At 49.6% G+C, this 15,099-nt stretch overlaps 1 protein-coding gene across 2 annotated transcripts in view; it reads right to left on the minus strand.

Moving 5' to 3' along the window:
• Positions 1–15,099, minus strand: part of LOC135198897 (uncharacterized) — a 57,784-nt gene that overhangs the window by 15,095 nt on the left and 27,590 nt on the right. The gene's annotated exons all lie outside the window — the stretch shown is intronic.

Raw genomic sequence — 15,099 nt, forward strand, 5'->3', positions numbered from 1 at the left:
ATACGTAATACTGACGTCTTTTAGGTAGTGGTTGGCGAATACTGAATTACATCTCCAGAATGTAGTTTTCATCAGATTCTGAAGAGACATATTCTTATTAAAGGCCAAGGAAGTGGCAATGGCTCTCACTTCATGAGCCTTGACTTTTAGGAGCTTGAAATGTTCTTCATTACAAGATCTATGTGCTTCTTTCACAAGACTTCTAATGAAGAAAGACAGCGCATTTTTCGACAATGGTCTGCTGGGGTCCTTTACAGAGCACCATAGTCTGTCCTCAATGCCCTTAAGGGTTTTCTTCTGAAGGTAGTATTTTAAACTCCTAACAGGGCAAAGAGTTCTTTCAGGTTCTTCCCTACTAGGGCAGATAATCCACGAACCTCAAAGCTCCTTGGCCAAGGATTTGAGGGGTTCTCATTCTTTGCTAAAAACGAAGGAAGGAAGGAACAAACCACGGAATCTCCTGAAACCTACCCTACTTCTTCTAGGGCGGGCATGAATCTCACTAACCCTTTTAGCGGATGCTAGAGCCATGAGAAAGAGAGCTTTCCTCGTAAGATCTTTGAAGGAGGCTAAATTTGGTGGCTCAAACCTAGAGGACCTCAGGAAACGAAGAACCACGTCCAGATTCCAACTTGGAACTTCGTTCGAAGTTTTCTTGGAAGTTTCAAAAGATCTTAATAGATCATGCAGATCTTTGTTATTAGAAAGATCTAAATTCCTATGTCTGAACACAGCAGCCAGCATGCTCCGGTATCCTTTAATAGTAGATACTGCCAAACCGCATTTTTCTCTGAGGAAAACTAGGAAATCTGCTATCTGAGTCACAGAGGTACTGGAAGAGGAAAACTTCTGGTTCCTGCACCACCGGCGAAAGACATCCCACTTCGACTGGTAGACTTTAAGGGTCGAAGGTCTTCTAGCTGAGGCGATAGCCTTAGCAGCTTTTGTCGAAAACCCCTTCGCTCTGACAAGACTTTTGACAGTCGAAAGCCAGTCAGATTGAGAGCGGGGAGGTTTCTGTGATACCTGTCGAAGTGGGGTTGTTTGAGCAAATCTTGTCTTTGTGGAAGTGCTCTTGGAAAGTCCACCAACCATTCCAGTACCTCTGTGAACCAATCTTGGGCGGGCCAGAACGGAGCTACTAGCGTCATTCTTGTCATCTCCGAGATCGCAAATTTCTTGAGGGTTTGTCCCAGTACTTGGAAGGGGGGGAAAGGCGTAGACATCTAGACCTGTCCAATCTAGGAGAAACGCATCCACTGATACTGCTCCTGGGTCTGAGATCGGGGAGCAGTAAAGTTCGATCCTTGCGTTCCTTGCTGTTGCAAAGAGGTCGATGTGAGGTCTGCCCCATCTTCTCCACAGGTCTTGGCATACCTCTGAGTGGAGGGTCCACTCGGAAGGCAGGAGTTGATTCTTCCTGCTCAGGAGATCGGCCCTGACGTTCCTTTCTCCCTGTACGAATCTGGTGAGAAGACTGATCTTCCTTGTTTGAGACCACAGCAGAAGATCCCATGCTGTTTCGTACAGGGAGAAGGAGTGTGTCCCCCCCCTGTTTTTGATGTACGCCAAGGCTGTTGTGTGTCCGAATTGACCTGCACTACTGCATTTCGGACGTGGGGCTCGAAGGCTTTCAATGCCATCCAGACTGCCATCAACTCTTTCTTGTTGATGTGCCAGGACACCTGATCCCCCTTCCAGGTGCCTGACACTTCTCTTGTCCCGAGCGTCGCTCCCCAACCTGCTTCCGACGCGTCGGAAAACAACACATGGTTGGGGTTCGGCATGTAAAGAGACATTCCTTCCACAAAACGAAGTGGGTTGTTCCACCACCGAAGGTCTCTCTTGATTCCCCTTGAGATCTTGAAGGAGAACTCCAGGTCTAGGGAGAGACGCCTCCAGTTCTGGTATAGGAAGAACTGTAGAGGCCTGAGATGCAACCTTCCTAGAGAAACGAATTGCTCCAACGAGGAGAGTGTCCCCAGCAGACTCATCCACTCCCTCGCTGTGCATGCATCTTTCTCTAGGAAGGTCGTTATTTTCTCGTAGCAACGAGCTATCCTCTCTGGCGACGGAAAAGCCTGAAAAGCCAGAGAAGCTATCCGAATCCCCAGATAGATCCGCTCTTGACTGGGGATTAATTGAGACTTCTGGAAGTTCACCAGAAGTCCCAGAGAACTTGCCAATGTAAGGGTCTTTTGAAGGTCCTCCAGACATCTTTCTTGAGACTCTGCTCTGATTAGCCAGTCGTCGAGATAAAGCGACACCCTCACTCCCTCCAAATGTAGCCACTGCGCCATGTTTTTCATTAACCCCGTGAAAACTTGGGTGCAGTCGACAGGCCGAAGCACAAGGCCTTGAATTGGAAGATGATTCCTCCCATCATGAATCGTAGATACTTCCGTGAAGAAGGATGGATCGGCACATGAAAGTAAGCGTCCTGAAGGTCTAGAGACACCATCCAGTCCCCTGGACGAAGAGCCGCTAACACTGAGGAAGTTGTCTCCATGGCGAACTTCCTCTTTTCTACAAAGACGTTCAGGGCGCTTACATCCAAAACCGGTCTCCATCCTCCTGAGTTCTTCGGAACTAGGAATAGTCTGTTGTAAAAACCCGCAGAGCGGGGATCTTTCACTAGTTCTATAGCCTCCTTCTCTAGCATGAGATCTACTGCTAGAGAAAGGGCTTGATTCATGATGGGGTCCTTGTACTTGGCCACCAACTCCCTCGGAGTTGTCGTCAATGGTGGTCTTGACGAGAAGGGAATGAGGTATCCTTTGCTGACAATCGATAGGGACCAATTGTCTGCCCCTTTGTGGGCCCAGACGTCGGCAAATTTCAGTAGTCTGGCACCCACTGATGTCTGGAGTCCTTGATCGCTCTTTCTTCCCTCTGACTGACCTAGAGAAGGTTTTACCTCTCTTAAAAGGTCTAGTTCCTCTGGTTGAAGAACCTCTGACAGCGGGTCCTCCTCGAAAGGGCTCCTGTCTCAGAGGAGTCTCTTTCTTGGCCTTGGGTTGGAAGACAGAGCGAGGTTTCCTGGCCGCCTGGGCTAACATGTCCTGAGTAGCCTTAGCTGAATGGCACTCGAGACATCTTGAATAATTTTCTTGGGGAACAGAAGAGGAGAGAGTTGAGCATACATAAGAGAGGCCCTTTGTGCATGTGAACTGCCTTAGTGAGAAACGAACAGTAGACTGACCGCTTCTTAATAACTCCAGCTCCAAACAGTGAGGAGACTTCACTCGAGCCGTCTCTCACTGCTTTGTCCATGCAAGTGAGGACGCAGTTAAGATCTTCAGGAGACAGTGAATCAGGGGTCTGGGTCTTATTAGCCAGAACTCCTAAAGACCAATCAAGGAAGTTGAAAACTTCCAGGACTCGGAACATTCCCTTCAGTAGGTGGTCAAGTTCGTTCATCCCCCACGTAGTCTTGGCGGACAGGAGGGCGGAACAACGAGCAGAATCCACCAATGAAGAGAAGTCCGAGTCTGCAGACGAAGGGAGAGCGAGGCCTAAAGGTTCGCCCGATTCATACCAGAATCCCAATCTGCCAGTCAGTTTTAGACGGAGGGAAAGAAAAAACAGTCTTCCCCTTTCTCTTCCTTCCAGAAAGGAGCCATTCCCCAAAACCTCTAAGCGCCTTCTTCATGGAAACAGTAGGTTTCATCCTTACACAAGACGAAACCTTCGACGTCTTCGAAGTGGAGAATAAAGAAAGAGGAGAGGGAGAGCCACAGGAGAAAGGATATCTCCGAACTCTTGCAGGAGCAAATCTGTCAACCTCTTATAGGAGGAAACAGAGGAGTCTTTTGGTCCTTCTTCTTCTGAGGGATCCTGTTCTTCCTGAGCTGAAGAACCCTCATGATCCTTTAGAGGGCGCACTATCCTTATAAGAGTCTCTAGAGGAAGTAAGACGTTTACATCTTGGAGACAAAGCTTCAGAAACGTGCCTACTTGCAACATCCTTCTTTTCTGGAGGAGTGCGTTTTCCAGATTCTTGGAGCCTAACAGGAGTAAGGCGGCTGTCAGGAGCAGAGCGCCTGTTTGAAGAAAAACTTCTATCAGGCTCTTGGCGCCTATCCAAAGGAGAGCGGCTACCAGGCGAACAGCGCCTGCCATACGAGAAGCGGCTACCAGGCTCTTGGCGCCTAAACCGAGGAGAGAGGATCTCTGGCGACGAGCGCCTACTAGGTGAGCGCCTACAAGGGGAGAAGCGCCTGCTAGGATCTCGGCGCCTAACTCGAGGAGAGTGAAAGTCAGGAGAAGAGCGCTCTGCCAGGAGAAACGCGCCTAACAAGCTCTTGACGCCTGTCCAGCGAAGAGCGCCTGTCCGATTTAGGGCGCTTGTCAACAGGAGAGTGGAGGCGAGACGAGGAGCGGCTACGAGGCGAGTAGCGCCTACGAGGCGAGTAGCGCCTACTAGGCTCTTGGTGCCTATCAAGGGGAGCGATCCTGTCTCGAGAAGAGCGTCTGTAGGGCGAAGATCTCCTACGAGCAGTCTGCTCCTTGTCCAAAGGAGAAACAAAGACATCCTGTCTGTCAGGCGAATGGCGCTTGGACGCAGATGGGATCTTGTCCGAAGCAGAAAGTCTCCTGCGAGAATCCGAACGCACAGGTGAGCGGGCCGCTTCCGTCGAATAGCGAGAGTCAGGAGAGGGGAGCCTGGACTTCTTTACAGGAAGCGAGACGTCCTTCCTACGACGAGACGATACGCAAAGAGAGCCAGCCAGAGCCGAAATCTGCGCCTGAAGGTTAGCCAACACCCTTGCAGAATTCACAAACTCTTGAACAGGTGACAAGGCTCGATCTCTGCTCGGGGAACGATACTCCAGAGATCTCTTACGTTTCTTCGCTTCCACCTCAGGCTCTTCCGAAAAAACTTCAGGGCTGGATGGACGGGCGCAGGGAGCGTTCCAGGCTCTCTTCGAAGGGCGCGAGGCTTCCGAAGAGCTCCATCCTCGTTTAGGAGAAGGCGAAGGCGAAGACGAGAAGCATTGGCGCAATATTTCTCTCTTGGAGCGATCCAAGGTAGCCTGGGAACAATCAACAGGAGCTACCGAGGGGACGCCTGACCGGTGGGGATGCTCCCTAACCTTCCTGCGGCTTTCGACTTTCCTCCTCCACTGGGACTGAGAGTCTGGAAGAGGTCTAGGCCTGGAAGCATTAGGGAGCCGATCAGACGCACCCTCCACTGCACTGGGTTCACTGCACAAATCACTATTGGAATCACTCTTACCTTCTAAACGTTTAATTTTCATCTCCATACTGCGAATGGTGGCTTTCATGGAGGCCACTTCCGAAGGCGCATCTTCGGCTTCGGTGCAGGGAGCAGGAGCTGAAACTGGCAAAGGAGCTACTTCTAAAATAGGATTATCTATATCCAACTCGCTAATACAAGATCTACTACTGCTCCTAGAAGAAGCTTTCCTAACTTTATCCTTTTCAAGCTTCCTCAAGTAGGAAGACAAAGACTTCCATTCATCCTCATTCAGCTTTTCACATTCATTACAAGGATTATTAAAGGTGCATTCATTCCCTCTACACTTCAAACATACTGTGTGAGGGTCTACCGCAGCTTTCGGTAGCCTCACCTTACACTCAGTCATACAACAAACTCTAAACATAGCAGTTTTCTTAGTATCAACATCAGACATCATGAATCCATAAACATAGCAGTTTTCTTAGTATCAACATCAGACATCATGAATCCAAAGAAAAATCCAAAGAAAAGTCAAATAACTGTCCACAAATCGCGAATGCCAGGCCAAAAGATTGGGTACTTCACCAAAAGTCCGTAGAAACAATCCAGGGCGAAAACGAGAAAAGAATCCAACTGTCAAGAGGTACCGACAACAGGTGTGGTCGACACCGACGACAGAAAAAATCTGGCAAGAAAGGTATGTTGGTTCTTACACCCGCTTCCCAGCGGCGGGTAAGGTAGATCACCTGACCTACCTGTCGCGTTTGCCGCGAGTTTTGAATTCTGTCGTGACGTCAGAGACGTTACTAAGCTAAGTATATGTCTGACAGGAAAGTTCATGTACAAAACTGCAATTTCCAAAGAAAGACCTGACATGCCACTATTAATTAGATTAACCCAGGCCACTACCAAAGCAACCTTAACCTAACCTTTCCTAACCAGACTTGGGACACTGTGTCCTCACCTGGCTAGAGGGGTTTTGCCCCCCTGCACAAACCCAAAATCACAATTTTTGGAAGTAAATTGTATTTTTCCTAACTATAAAAACCTGAGGTCCTTTACATAGGGAATTACTATCCAGCGCCAGCTGGACCAGTCGTAAGATTTACTTACAAGGTAGTTCGGCAGTAACTGCTTGTCCGAAGGTCGGGAGTCCTGCCCGACTGGAGGTAAACATATCACTTTGCTTTAGGCCCAGGAACAGAGTGAGGGGTGGCATGAGGTGGGACAATTTGTAAAGGACCTCAGGTTTGTATAGTTAGGAAAAATGGGATTTTGACATAGGAAAAATCTATTTCTGGGCGAAGGGCCCATGTCGCCCAGTGAAATAGGTTCCTTTAGCACTATTTCTAAGGTAAAATATTGTTATAATACTAGAGAACCGCTAAATTGGAAATGCCAGAATATTCTGGCTCGCTCACCTTTATTAAAAGGCATCGGTATGGTTTCTGGGGCTAAATAGCAAGCAAGAACTAGAACTTGAGTAAGAAGCCAAAAAAGTATTGGATTTGTTTCTTACTGGTGTCTGCTTCCCCCCTTGCTAGGGAAGGGACGGATAAACGCTTCCATCCCTGATGAAAGGGATAGACTGGAGCTCGGTTATGTAGCTAACCTGCATCGTCGTCCTGTCCAGCGTTGTGACGACCGCTAACCTCTGCCCGCAGGGAGAGGGAAGAAAAGAGGAGGAAGAGGAGCCATTCACTCTCTATTCATGTGGTATCACAAGGACAAGACGCTACCTTGTCCTGTAAAGGAGCTGGGTAAGCTACATAACTTGTTGAGCAGCCACCACAGGTCCCAAGGAAAGGTTTCCAAGGACCTGTGGGCAATATCATGAAGGTAGAAGGAGGTGAAGGTGGTCTGGTTGGACCACACCTCTGCCATCAGCACCTGTGCAACGGACAAGTTCTTGCAGAATGCATGGGTTGGACCAATGCCTCTGACTTCGTGGGTGCTCAGACGAAAGGTACTGGTGTTGGCACTCCTGTCTGATTCGTACACTTTACTGATTACCTCATGAAGTCAGAAAGAAACAGTGTTCTTGGACATTTCTTCTTGGTCACCCCGGTGCTAGCGAAGAGGTGTCGACACTCAGGCCTGAGGTGTCGAGTTTTCTTCGGGTAGCGCCATAGCACCCTCACAGGACAAGCAGCATCTCTTCCGCATCAAATCGGTGAAATCTTCTAGGGAGGGGATCATGAAGGACTCGAACCTGGCGGCAGGGACCGAAGAGTTCTGAGTCTTCACTACGAAATCTGGGACGACATTGAGCGTAACCGATCCCCATCCCCTCGAGTGTTTAACATCGAAGGAAGACCGTGAAGTTCTCCTACTCTCTTCGTCGATGCTAGCGCCAGCAGAAAGACGGTCTTGAGGGTCAGATCCCTGTCTGATGACTCCCAGAGAGGCTCGTAGGATCTACGAGTCAAACTCCTTAAGACAAGAGTCCCATCCCACCTCGGGGGCCTGAGTTCCCTGGTTGGGCAAGCTCGAAGCTTCTCATTAGGAGAGATATTTCCATGGAGGAGGAAATATCAACTCCTCGCAGTTAAGGACTAGGGCCAGGGTGGTGCTGTATCCTTGACTGCAGAGCAGAGAGGAGCTTCTCTCGGCGAAGAAAGATGAGGAGATCCGCTACCTGCTGAAGAGTGGCTCTGAGCATAGAGAGATTCCGTCTACGACACCAACCACAGAAGACAGACCACTTTCCCTGGTATACTGCTGCAGAGGATTGTCTGAGGCATCCAGCCATCTCTGTTGCTGCCTGGCAAAAAGACCTCTCCCTCACAGAGATGGTGGATAACTGTCAGCCATGAAGACACAAGGAATGAACTGCCTGGTGGTACCATTCTACATGCGGTTGACACAGCAGGTTGTGTCATGGGGAATCTCTCGTGGTGCCTCCGAGAGAAGAGCCACGAGGTACAGAAGCCACCAGAATCATCCTAAGATTGCTGGTGACCCGCACCCTGCTGATCACCTTGTGAATCAGGCAGAACGGGGGAAAGGCGTCGACTACGAGGTTGGCCACGGATGTTGGAACGCTTCCTCTGCAGCTGCCCATAGGTCCAGCACAACTGAGGAGAAAACATGATATTGTAATGATACAATTAAGTTTGTTCATACTTACCTGGCAGATATATATATAGCTGATAATTTCCGACGACCGACAGAATTTAAAACTTACGACACACGTAGTGGGAGTCAGGTGGTTAGTACCCATTCCCGCCGCTGGGAGGCGGGTATCAGGAACCATTCCCATTTTCTATTCATAATTTTTATTTCCACTGTCTCCTGAGGGGAGGTGGGCGGGTAATTAATTATATATATCTGCCAGGTAAGTATGAACAAACTTAATTGTATCATTACAATATCATTTTGTTCATGCAACTTACCTGTCAGATATATATATAGCTGAATCCCACCTTTGGTGGTGGGAGAGACAGAATAGAGGATTTAGGAAACACATATATGCAGATATTTGATATCTTGGTTCCTTACCTGTTAGCATAGCTGGCTTCGTGATTACTGCCACGTAAGTCTGCTTGTGCTACTAGAGTTGCCAGCAAGGTAGAGACCTATGAAGCTGGTGCACTCCAGATGATCTGTCAACAGGGGCGAGACCACGACGTGACTAGACCATGGACCATACTAATGAGGGCAACGAGACAAAAATACCACCACCTGGCTTAGTTTACCAAAGGTATCCCACTTAACTAAGCTAATGGAAGGGAGACCCGCCCCAGGCGGTCACCCCACAACCATAAAACACAAGTTAAAAACCCCCCTAATCCCTAAAGGATAGGATGAGTGTTACCTCCTGCCCCCAAAACAGTGTCTGCAGCAATGTATGGTCCGAGGGAGAAGCAATTTTCGTATGTCACTTTCACCTCCCGCAGGTAGTGTGAAGCGAATACCGAATTGCTTCTCCAAAATGTGGCATTCAAAATATCTTTGAGCGCCATATTTTTGTGAAACGCTACCGAAGTAGCAATAGCTCTCACCTCGTGAGCTTTCACTTTCAGAAGCTTCAAATCACTATCACTGCACTTATCATGAGCTTCTTTAATCGTACTTCTGATGAAGAACGCCAGTGCGTTTTTCGACATAGGAAGATCAGGCTTCCTCACTGAACACCACAAACTGTCAGACGAACCTCTGCAAGCTTTAGTTCTCTGCAGATAGAACTTTAGAGCCCTGACAGGACACAGGAATCTCTCACGTTCATTTCCAACTATTTCTGACAACCCTTTGATTTCAAAGGTCCTCGCCACGGGTTGGAAGGATTCTCGTTCTTTGCTAAGAACGTGGGACTTAAAAGAACAAATCGCATTACTGTCTGAAACCCAATCTGCTTGCTAATGGCCTGGATTTCGCTAACCCTCTTCGCCGTCGCCAGAGCGGTTAGGAAGATCGTTTTCTTCGTCAGATTCCTGATAGAAACTGAATGAAGCGGTTCGAAGTGACTCGACATAAAAAATTTGAGCACCACATCCAAGTTCCACGAGGGTACTTTAGGCTGGATGACCTTCTTAGTCTCGAAAGATCTAATGAGATCATGAATGTCTCTATTATTAGTCAAATCGAGTCCTCTGTGCCTGAAGACTACAGAAAAAGCACGCTCCTGTAGCCTTTAATAGTTGGAACAGCCAACTTCACTTCCTCTCTCAGATAAAGAAGGAAGTCAGCTATCTGGCTCACAGAGGTTGTGGTGGAGGAAATGCCCTTCTTCCTGCACCAGGATCTGAAGACAGCCCACTTCGATTGGTACAGAGCGATTGAGGAGGGCCTCCTTGCGGTGGCAATCGCTTTCGCCACAGGTCTTGAAAAACCCCTCGCTCTGGCCAACTTCTTGATAGTCTGAACGCAGTCAGACTCAGAGCGGGGAGGTTTTTGTGGTACCTCTCGAAGTGGGGCTGTCTGAGTAGATCTTTCCTTAAGGGCAGAGTCCTCGGAAAGTCTACCAGGAAGGACATCACCTCTGTGAACCAGTCGGCTGCCGGCCAGAAGGGGGCGATGAGTGTCATCCTCGCTCCTTCCGATGCCGCGAACTTCCTCATCACTTCCCCGAGGATCTTGAGCGGGGGAAAAGCGTATATGTCTAGACCCGACCAACTCCAAAGTAGGGCGTCTACTGCTACTGCTCCCGGGTCCAGAACTGGGGAGCAATACAGCTGAAGTCTTTTCATCCTGGAAGTTGCGAAGACATCCACCTGCGGACAACCCCACAGGTCCCACAGCGACTGGCAAACCTCTTGGTGAAGGGTCCACTCTGTCGGCAACAGCTGTCCTCGTCGACTGAGAAGGTCCGCTCGAACATTCTGTACTCCTGACACGAACCTTGTCAGGATAGTGACTTCTTGCGCTTTCGCCCATGAAAGGAGTTCCTTTGCGATGGCAAACAGAGAAGGCGAGTGAGTTCCCCCTTGATTTCTTAGGTATGCCAGTGCTGTGGTGTTGTCCGAGTTGATCTGAATGACTTTTCCGGATATTTCTTCCTGGAAGAACCTGAGAGCCAGGTAAATCGCTGACAGCTCTTTCAGATTGATGTGCCAGGGCACCTGTTCCCCTCTCCAGGTGCCCGACACTTCTTTCCCTCCTAGTGTTTGCTCCCCAACCCGTGGACGACGCGTCGGAAAACAACACTAGGTCGGGGTTCCGAAGTTTGAGGGAGAGCCCTTCTGCGAGCTTCCGTGGATCTGACCACCAACTTAGGTGATCCTTCACCTCTCTCGTTAAACACAAGATCGCCTCCAGATCTTGTTTGTTCTGCCAACTGTTGGCTAGGAAGAATTGAAGAGGTCGAGGTGCAGCCTTCCCAGAGAAACAAACTTCCCAAGTGAGGAAATGGTCCCCAGCAAACTATCCACCTTCCCTCACCGAGCATGTTCCTTCCCCAGAAAGGTCGCCACTTTCTCCAAGCATTGAAGTTGTCGCCCCTGGGACGGAAAAAGCACGAAAAGCCACTGAGTCCATCTGAATCCCCGAGATAGACTAAAGATTGAGAAGGAGTCAAATGCGACTTTTCGAGGTTTACCAGAAGACCCAGGGACTTCGCTAACGACATGGTCGTGTGCAGGTCCTCCAGACACCGGTCTCGCGATGAAGCTCGAATAAGCCAGTCGTCTAGGTAGAGAGAGATCCTTATATTCTCCAGATGAAGCAGCCTTGCCACATTCTTCATCAGAATGGTGAAAACCATCGGCGCTGTGGTCAGACCGAAGCAAAGTGCCCTGAATTGGAATACCTTCCCCTTCAGGACAAATCGCAGGTATTTCCTTGATTGGGGATGGATGGGGACGTGAAAATACGCGTCTTGGAGGTCTAGTGAGACCATCCAATCCCCCGGTCTCAAAGCTGACAGCACAGATTGAGGCGTCTCCATCTTGAATTTCTTCTTTATGACGAAGAGGTTTAGGCTGCTGACATCGAGGACGGGACGCCACCCTCCCGAATGTTTCGGCACCAGGAAACAGACGGTTGTAAAATCCTGGAGATTCCAGGTCGAAGACCTGTTCCACCGCTTGCTTCTCGATCATTTGTTCCAGCAGATCGAAAGCACTTTCTGTTTCTCTCCTCGATAAGAGGGAGACAAATCCTTTGGTGTTGTGGATAGCGGGGGTGACTTCAAGAACGGGATCCTGTACCCTTTCCTCACAACATCTAGCGACCAAGGGTCGGCATCTCTCTCTTCCCAGGCTTTCGCGAACAGAAGAAGCCTGGCTCCTACCGGCGTCTGAAGACTTCCAATCACTTCTACTCTTTGACGGAGCAGGGGTTTTTCCTCTGGAAGAGCCTCTTCCTCGGGAGGCTGTTTTCGAGGAAGATCCAGCACGAAAGGGCTTCGGTTTCTTGGTAAACGAAACTCCATTAAGATGAAGCAGCAGCTGGTCTTCTAGAAGACTGAGCCAGAAGATCTTGCGTTGCCTTCTCCTGAAGGCTCGATGCTATGTCCTTAACCATAGTCTGGGGGAAGAGATGGTCTGAAAACGGAGCGAAAAGAAAGTCCGCCTTTTGCGCTGGAGAGACGGATTTGGCTGTGAAGTTACAGAAGAGTGCTCTCTTCTTGAGAATCCCCGAGCTAAAGTGAGTAGCCAACTCCTCAGAACCATCCCTGACGGCCTTGTCCATACAAGAAAGTACACTGGACAGCTCCCCCAGACTAAAAGTATCAGAACTCCTTGACCTGGCATCCAAAACTCCAAGACACCAGTCGAGAAAGTTGAAGACCTCTAGAGTCCTGAAGAGGCCTTTTAGATGGAAGTCGAACTCGTTATGGGTCCAAGTGACTTTTGATGAAGACAGAAGGGCTCTTCTGGAGGCGTCACGATGCTCCCGAAATCACCCTGAGCAGAGGCTGGTAGTTTAACACCTACGTCCTCCTCCCGTCTCATACCACATGCCTCCTTTACCGCAGAGTCTTGATGGCGGTAAAGCCAAAGAGGACTTTCCTGAGGCTTTCCTCTTCTCCATCCACTCATGGACTTTCCGGAACGCTTGCTTCGTGGAAAGCGACTTCTTCATTTTAACGAACCCCGATGCCTTCGATGCTTTAAAAGAAGAAAATTGAGAAGGGGAGTATGAGGGGCTTCCGGTTGGAAAGTTTCTCCAAACTCCGACTGCAGAAGACGCATCAAAACTTTATAGTCTGATGAGACAGGAACTGGCTGCTGCTCTTCCTCTGCTTCGACTAAATTATCGCTAACTCCTTCCTCAGAAACTGGAGAAGTAGGAGGAAACTCTGAAGAAAAATGACTAACAGGTAGGGTTCCTTCTTCCACCTGAACTTGCGTTGGTGAGGAACTGGCGTCCACCAGCGCGCGCTTGGCGTCCGAATCCACACGTTTGGCGCCGACCAGGTAGGCGCGCTCGACATCTACAAAAACCACGCCTGGCGTTCCACTGGCGCACACCGAGCGTCCACTAGCCTGCGGCTTGGCATCCCCTGGCGCGCGCCGAGCGGCCGCCAGCGCGCGGCTGCCGTTCCCACTGGTGCACGTTTATCAACAACAGGTGCGCGTTTGGCGGCAACAGAAGCGCGCTCCACTTGCACAGAAGCGCGCTCAGCGTCCACCGCTCGCTTGCAAACATTCGAAGACTTGCGAGCGGGAGATATCTCGATCCTGAGAGCGAGAAACGAACTTCTCACCGTCCTCTAGAGAGCTGCTGGGGAGCAGACGAACTCTAGAGGGAGACTCGAACGAAGAGAGAGGCGAGCCGAGGAGAACAGAGGTGTAGGGTCTTGACTTCTTCATACAGGAAGCTTCTCATCCTTTCCTACGACGCGGAAGAGACTCTCTAGAAGCAAGGAGCGTCCTGAAGTTCTGCTGCAGTGGACTGAATCATCCTTTGGTTGGCGAAAACTTTGTCCTGCTCCGGTGAGGCCTGATCCTGTAGCAGGAGAGCGGCGAGGTACAACCTCCCTCCTCCTCCGGTACTGCCGTCTCCCGAGCTCTAGAGCGACTGTATCCGCTCGCACGAACTACCCGAATCCAGTCCGAAGACTCTCTGCGCCTTTTCTGCGGCGGAAAAAGCAGCGAACGCACTGTCAGGAGAAGATCGCAGATTCGGAGACTATGACGTGAAGCGTCAACAACACGCGCCGTCCTTTCAGAGGACGGGAAGCACCGTGAGAAACTCCACCCTTTACGTGGGGATGAAGCCTCCGATGACGAAAAACACTCCTTGAGGAGACGTGCACGCGCACGCTCCCTGGCAGTCTGGGGATTTTCATCAGTAACTGCCGAAGGCACGCCAGATCGGTGGGGGTTCCTTGTAACCCTCCTTCGGCTTTCGACATGCTCCCTCCCCAGGTCCTGGGAGTCAAGCAGAGGTCCAGGCCTAGAGGCGAAACGAGGCCGATCTGACGCACCCTTCCACTACCACAAGGGGTATCACTGCACTTCTGACATCATCATTTTGCTCTCAAGAGCCAACACTTTCGATTCTAAATTACGAATCGACTCCAAAATTAAGGACAAAGTATTACTCTCTACTGACACTGCTTCAGGGCCCGGAGGCAACACTACAGGGTTAGGAGCATTAACAGAAGGAGGGTTAACAGGAGAAACATTAATTTCTTGCACACCTGAAACACTCCTGGAGGAAGACCTCCTTAACCTATCCTTTTCAAGTTTCCTAAGATAGGTATCATACGCCTTCCACTCAGAATCTGTTAATCTTTCGCACTCCTTGCAACGGCTTTCATACACACATTCATGCTCCCTGCAACTCTTACATACCGTATGTGGGTCTACTGAAGCTTTCAGTAGCCTACCTCTACAATCAGTCCTAGAGCAAAATCTAGCGCTAGCTGTAACTAGACCCTGACATATTATCCAAGAGAAATCCAAACCAAAATCAAATCAATCCACTAATAACGTGTGCCTAGCCACCGATCCAAGTCAATTAATCCAAAAAAGAACCAAAAGGGATACTCAAATAAGCAAAAGTTTTCCAAATCCGGACGAGGGTGCTGTAAACAGATGTTCACAACACCGGCGACAGAAAAATTATGAATAGCAAAATGGAATGGTTCCTGATACCCGCCTCCCAGCGGCGGGAATGGGTACTAACCACCTGACTCCCACTACGTGTGTCGTAAGTTTTAAATTCTGTCGGTCGTCGGAAATTATCAGCTATATATATATCTGACAGGTAAGTTGCATGAACAAAATGAAGTTTTCTGTTGTGCCGGGTGGCAAATAGATCCACTACTGGACACCCCCACAGGTCGAAGAGCCTTTCCGCCTCATCTGGGTGAAGAGACCATTCGGTCCCGATCACCTAATTCTGGCGGCTGAGCTTGTCTGCCACTACATTCTTCTTGCCTGGAATGTGTCTGGCTGACAGCTCTACCGAGTGAGCTACGGCCCACTCATGCACCTGCATTGTCA

This window comes from Macrobrachium nipponense, chromosome 23, assembly GCF_015104395.2.
Source record: "Macrobrachium nipponense isolate FS-2020 chromosome 23, ASM1510439v2, whole genome shotgun sequence".
Classification (NCBI taxonomy): domain Eukaryota; kingdom Metazoa; phylum Arthropoda; class Malacostraca; order Decapoda; family Palaemonidae; genus Macrobrachium; species Macrobrachium nipponense.